This window comes from Cupressus sempervirens, chromosome 4 (genome assembly GCF_028749045.1).
Source record: "Cupressus sempervirens isolate cs-2001-9-10 chromosome 4, ASM2874904v1, whole genome shotgun sequence".
NCBI classification, from domain to species: Eukaryota; Viridiplantae; Streptophyta; class Pinopsida; order Cupressales; family Cupressaceae; genus Cupressus; species Cupressus sempervirens.
Window position 1 is genome coordinate 815,414,708 of NC_143121.1, and position 7,673 is coordinate 815,422,380.

The window sequence follows — 7,673 nt, forward strand, 5'->3', positions numbered from 1 at the left end:
CTGTTGCCTCCTTCATCTCGGAAAGCTCCTGATCTAGGGCTAGGGTATCCTTTTTCCTAGTGTTGGAATTGGTTTGCTTCCTTGCACCTTCATCCAAAGTCCTATCCTTTAAGTTGTGGGTGTCAGGGTCCTACTCCTTGCTGATGCTCATTTCAATTAATTAATTTTGTTTGCATCTATTGAGGTGGAGGTCATTTGAAAAATTGTTCAATGTCGCAAGTGGCTAAATGATTGATTCATAAGCTAAAAGTGCTAAATAGTCAATGACTAATTTCGCATAAATGACTAATTGCTAAGCTAAAAGTGTTAAATAGTCAAACTTGACTATTTTTTCCAAGCATAATTTTTTCCTTAGTGTGATGTTTAAGGCTGGCCAATGCTACAAGGTCTTGATTGCATGGCTTGGGATTCTCATTGTGCATGCATAGATTAAAATTAATTAATTTTGTTTGCATCTATTGAGCTAGAGGTCATTTGAACAATTTGATGCATAGGTCTTTGGGATCATAGTAGTTTAAAATGTACAAACATTTAAAAGTGCTTTGCACAAACTACTTCAAATCGGGTGTAGATCTTCATCTATTCTCTACAAACATTTTCCACTTCTGTAGGTTTGTCCTTCACTAGTTGTTTCCTTATATCATTCTTTATTTTATAAATTAATATTAAATACCAAATCTAAACATACAATTTCTCTAATTTGAATTGGAAACCCCAAAAACATACAATTTCTCTAATTTGAATTGGAAACCCCAAATTCAAATATGCGTTTCAATTTTTTATTTTCAAATTTGATCATCGGCTCTGAACCATGCCTTGTAACTTATCTAATAACTTATATCGAGTGGCTACAAATTATCAATCTTCTCAAAGGTATATACTTCAAAATTATTGCACCAAGGAAATGAGGATGATGAAAATATACATCTTGGCACTCTCATATATACCTTGTGTTATATCCTACAAAAGATATCACTCGTTTCTCCTTATTGTTGAGCATTGAAATATCATTTTTAGTTTTTGCCATAATAGAGAACTATTGCCCAAGGCTCTCTATTTAAATAGTGATTAAATATTTTCTCACCAGCTAATAACATTACTTAATATTTATGTGCTTAGACTAATATTCAATGTTTACTAGTAAGATTTCATGGGACTTAAATAGCGGCCTATAAAATATGAGTGTTGGCAGGTTCCTACTAGCCAAATTATAGGCCTTGTAAACCTCTATTTTTCTCAAAGGTTATATATACATTTCAAGTCAAAAGAAGGCATGGTAGAGGTCTAGTTAGAAATATGTAGTATAATACAGATGCATTCCTAATTTCCAATGCAAGAGAAAACTAATCATAGTCCACAAGACTGGAAAAATAGAGTTCATGTCCAAGATTAACTTTAAAACAATGATTAATTTTCTATCTTTGGACCAATCAAACTATTAAGTTTGTTTACACCAATTTGGTATAGAATGTTTGAAAATAGTAGGAATAATATTTTTTTTTTAAAAATTTATAGAGAGATTATTTTAGCAAGCTCTCATGTGTGTTGCAAATAGTTTCATGAGTCTATTACAACTACCTATGTGAGAGGATGCATGACTCCAGATGTTGATGTTGAGCAAGAGGGAAAGCTCCAAGTCACACTTGTTGAGAATGTAGATCCATTGCAAAGTTCCAACACAAGAGAATGAACAAAATAGCTGAGAATCTTTAAAAATAAATATAAGCTTTAGGTACTATGATCATTGCAAATGGGAGAGCTAGACAAAAAGCCCTTTCTGAATCTTAACACTTAGCACAATTGCTCTCATGTCCTCTTTGCACCATTTGGATCTATACACACTTAAAAGTATTCAAGTCAATTAAGTAAATTTTTAATATCTAATTAGTATTTTTTCCTCTATCAACTTTAATAAATTATCTAATTTAATAAGTTAATATAATTTCTTTTAATTAATTAAATTTTTTTATATTTAATTGAGATTATTCTTCTATTAGTATTAATAAATTATTTAATTTATTAAACTAATTCACCTAAGTCAGTTACACTATCCTAAGTCTTCTAAATAATCCTATTAAGTGATTTATTTAAATTGCTTAACTAGCAGTTGCTCGTTTGTGTATGTGCAAGAATAAGATGATAAAGGTGATATTATTTATATCATTGAAGCTAGCAATAGTCCACGCAAATAATAATTTTTTAATTGAAAAGCTTACAAGAGAGTAGTTTATTGTAGTCTAGTTCATTCAACCTTTTTTTGCCAAACAATTGGTGGTCAACTTCTCACAACATATTAAGTGCTAGATATGTCATATGGATATGCATGATTAGAAATCACAAAACTTTGGCTTCAACCATGAATCAAGGGAATCCACACCAAAATTTTATTGCTTTCAAAATAATAGCATAAATTTGATTCAAAAAATCATTCCTTTATCCATGTTTTTAAGGAAAACTTTAAATCAATTTCATGCTCATAAAATTGAGCTTCTAAATCTTCTTTCAAACTTAGATTTGATTCCCTCACTTTGAAACATTAAGGTAAAGAATATATGGCATATAATATTCTCATAAATTCTTACTATAAATAATTTGTATGCACCAATATCCACTTGTCATTAAAATCTTCACTTATGTCTTTAAAATGAAAACTTCAGAGAATCGACTATGAGTCAATTTTCCTATTTTTACAACCCTAAATGCATGACATAAACATTTTACCATTAAAATATTTTTAAAAATAAGATTTCTCAAAACAAATTTGCTCTAATTTGAATCAAGAAATATGTCTTTTCATGTATTTGTATAGGATGCATGCACAAAAACAAATAACATGTAAAAATTGATTCTCTCAGGCATCAATTATGTGCTTCACCAACACCAAAGTCGGCTTCTACAACCCAATATCTCCATCTATTTTCAATAAATATAGATTATTGTAGTCCAAAATGTTAGTTTTGGTGATCAATAAATGACTTGGGCAAATTGATTTTATGCATATTTGCCAATTTTAATTATTAAGAAATTATTTTGTTTGTCATGAAGGTAGTAATATATAGGTAATAACTTTGGATCAATAATACATTTATTTAATTATTTTTTAAGTGTTCAAATTTATTCATTCAAGTGTGACATCTTTGAAATGTACAAGGAACTTAATACATGATTATTATATATAAAACAAAATTCCCTCCTACCACTTTCTATCTACCTCCATCCTTCTATGTCTCTCTTTGTTTTTTATGATATATAAATTATTGTTTAAGTTATGTGTTATATTCTTCAAGTTAGATCTACTTTCAATAAATATTAAATATATAAGAACGATTACAATTTTGATAATATAAATTTGCAAAATATATATCAAACATCTAAATATCTGACTTGAAGGGTCTACATGATTCGAATTCATAACAACACACTGTAAACATATTATGTTGAGATATCTCCAACAAAAGCTTAGCTTAAAATCTATAAGGCAGCCTCAGAAAGAACTAGGGAAAAAAACACATGACAGAAAAATATTTGTTCTTGTACAATTAGAACGCTGCATTTCTGAACAAAAACAGAGAGAATTTAACACAGCAAAAGACTCAGGAAATGAGCACTGATATCTCAGCCTCAACCATTCTATTTATAGTTGAATGAGTAATAAATTTACAGAGCATTCTAGAGATAGATTTGGTTGTGTATTTAATGGTGGTAGTTGAGCAAAACGGCTGCACATTTTTTCCATGTGTTTCTAGAGATTTCACTGGTCTGTGCCGACCATATTTTTTGGTTGTTGTAATTAATTTATGTTGACATCCCCCCTAAATTAATTACAATAGCAATACTAAGTATTTACTATCTAAATATCCCCCCATAATCTACATATGATGGGTCCCGGCCTAAAGCCTTGTTAGGTACCCATTTACAATCTGTTATTTCCTAAATACAATGGTTGGAATTCATAATAATCCCCCCTGAATGACAAACATGAGACAATTATGTCACTGCTCTTAAGCCCAAAAGATGTCGAAGAGATACAAACTTGGCTTCACTTAAAGCTTTGGTGAATAAATCAGCAATCTAGTCTTCTGTCTTGCAATATTGAAGATGAATCACCTGTTGTTGGGGAGATGCCTGATGTAATGATGATAAACTTCAATATGTTTGGTGCGACCATGGAACACTGGATTCTTAGACAATGATATGGCACTTTGATTGTCACAATGAAGTAGAGAAGGCCCTGCATGATGTTGCCTAAGGACTGATAAGATAGCTCGTAGCCAAGTGATGTCTTTTGCTGCTTTGTTTGCTGCAGTATATTCAGCTTCTGTAGTGGATAGAGCTATGGTAGACTGCTTTTTACTGCACCAAGAAACAGGACCTGCCCCAAGATAGACAACATAACCTGTAGTGGACTTACGATCATCCATGCATCCTGCCCAATCAGAATCTGAATAGCCAATAAGGGAAATATCTCCATGAAATGAGTAATAGATGCCCATCGTTAAAGTCCCTTTCACATATCTTAGTATTCTTTTAGCAGCTATCCAATGTGGGACTTTAGGTGAGATCAAAAATCTGGAAACCACACTAACTGCAAAAGAAATATCAAGACGAGTGTGTGTTAAATATACAAGACTACCAACCAATTGCCTATATAAGGTTGGATCAACATCTTCACCTTCCATGTCCTTGCTTAATTTCAACCCCGAAGCAATTGGAGTAGATACACTTTTACAATTTGTCATTTGAAACCTCTTCAATATGTCTAGGGCATACTTAGTTTGAGAAAGATAAAATCCATCATCCTTTTTCCATACTTGTATACCAAGAAAATAGTGTAGAAAACCAAGATCTGTCATCTCAAATGTATTTTGCAAGCTTAACTTTATGTTACTAATTTTATCCATGCTATGTCCTGTGATAATAAGATCATCAACATAAAGCACAATGATTATGATATCACCACTAGCAAATTCCTTCACATACAAATTTGGATCATGTGGACTATTATGGAAGCCTTGAATTTGAAAATATTCATCAATTCTAGCATACCAAGCCCTTGGAGCCTATTTGAGACCATATAAAGACCTCCTTAATTTGCAAACCAAATGTTCTTTCCCTTGTATTTCAAATCCTTGTGGCTAAGTCATATAAATCTCTTCATCAATTTCACCATTCAAAATTGCATTTTTAACATTCAAATGGATCATCTAGGTCCACGACCCACATTGTGCCAAGAAAACCTGAGAAAATAGGGCAGCATGCAAAATGAGGTAAAAACTCCAAATTTTGAAAAACTTTGAAATTAAAACCCATTTGACCTTTGGGTTCAAAAACCCCAAAAATTCAAAAATGAAAGGAATCAGACACCATATGCAAAAATGACTAGCATAACAGTCCAAAACCCCAAAGCCTCATCCTAAAAAATAGGGAAATGTTCATACCCGCCCAACTGGGTCGAATTAACATACAGAAACAGAGGGGAACACTAGTTTTTAGCCTCCAAACAAACGGCTACCAAAAATAGAAGTAGAAACGAAGTAGAAACAATAAAATAGAAAAGCCCTACCTCACAGCCAAAAGGAAAAAATTGGAATCTGAACCATAAAATAAATATCCCGCAGAAGTAGCTGAAAATCACGACAATTCAAAGTTTCTCCGAGCTAGATCCAATGAGCCCAACCTCACGACGATCCCACGCCTGTAGCTCCCACAACGAACAAAACAATAAATCCTCATGAAGAGGATTTTGGATTTTACTCTCCAACTTTTCAATTCGAAAGAAAGAAGTGAGGAATTAAATTCCTTTTTGGATACTTATTCACTTTTTGAGTGAATAATAGATTAGGGCAAATAACCAGCCAACCTAGTTAAACCCTGAATCGACCCAAATGAAAATAGGCTATTCCTATAAATAGGAATTCATCTATGGAAAAGCTGCTAGAAATTAAAATAAATCAATTAAAAAGTTCGAAAACTCAAAAACACAGAAATCTCCTTAACAACTTTTGTGACAATGCGAAACTCTAAATGCACAGACACGCTCACTGGTCTAATCACATAATGCAAATGAGTTTGAATTTAATAATCACTAAAAGATTTAATTTAAACATTTAATTAAGGATATGTCAACCATATAAGGACGACATTGGTAAAAATATGAATGTTTGAATCACTAACTCCATGTGTTACTGCCAGGGATATAATTCTTGCACACTAAACAACACGATCAAGTGCAATTGCATATAAAAACATAGCTGAAGCAATAAATGCATTAAATCATCTAATTTAACCATTCATTTAATTATATTAAAATAATCTATTTGGATCACTCACGTTTGCAAAAAACATACAATGCAGGAATGAAGTAAATAACCATAGCATTAAATCCATCACATAACATAATCAGAGGTATTTCCAAATAACAGATAACCAAATATCATCATAAAAATACATTTTCATCTCAAAATGGCATCATCATGCAATATGATCAACTGAACAACATAGTAGTCTAAAATCTATGATACTAGAATCAAGGTGTAACATCTAACCCTCAGGTCCTCTCAAATATAAAGCATCACACAAGAACAAATATCTCTCAGATCAAAATATAACAAGGTAGATTTCTGCAATACATAACCAAAGAATCCAACATGAACAATTCATTTAATCACTTAAGAATTTAATAATGATTAATTACTCTGCATAAAAAAGGTATTTAAAACACATAAACAACCATAGTCATAAACATGACTAACCACTGCTACAGGAACCTAGTCCAGTGTAACATAGTAAAAGTACATAGTGCAATCTTTGCACACATTTCAAGGTAATCACGGAGCAACCTCATGATACCACATCTATCCTGGTAACCACTGGCACAAACCTCAGTGAAACATAAATCACATCATAATCTCATAGATCAGTCAAAAGCATAAACAAAGCAACTGGTACAAAAACATAAATCGAAACACCTTGATGGTGTAGACCACTTATGGTCATAATCATGATCCATCACAACAAAAGATCAACAAGGTTGCATCCATTAGGATGACTTACAGAAGTCAAATGGGAGAGGCACTACAACCTTGAACATATCAAATCCCATACTCGACTGTACCACACAAGTAAAATAGCACATGCTTAGCCGCTATCCAATGCATTCTCTTTGGTTCAACCATGAACTGACTAAGAGAGTTAACTGTAAATGCTATATTTGGCTTAGTGTTAACCAAATACATAAGTGAACCAATCAATTTTTTATATAAAGTGGGATCTACATCCTTCTCCTTAGATGTATTTGTTGAAATATAGATGAAGTAATTGAGAGGGGAGGGGTGAATCAGTTACCACAAAATTTAATTCCAAAAATAATTCCTTTAGATGTCTTTACTTACTGCTGATACTCGATAAATAGTGCAGGAATACTATAACTCCATAGATTAACTAATTACTGATTATCTAGCATTCATAGTCATTAATATGCTTGCAAAAATTAAAATAAATGAACACAAGAGACACCAAATTTAACGTGGAAACCCAATATGAAAAAAACCACCAAGTAACTAGTCACCAATTTTCACTCTTCTGAAGTGAGCCTTGTTAGAAGCCAACCCTATTAAAGGTTACAAAACACACTATTAGGTGTGACCTTGTTAGAGGATTTAATCACCCTATTA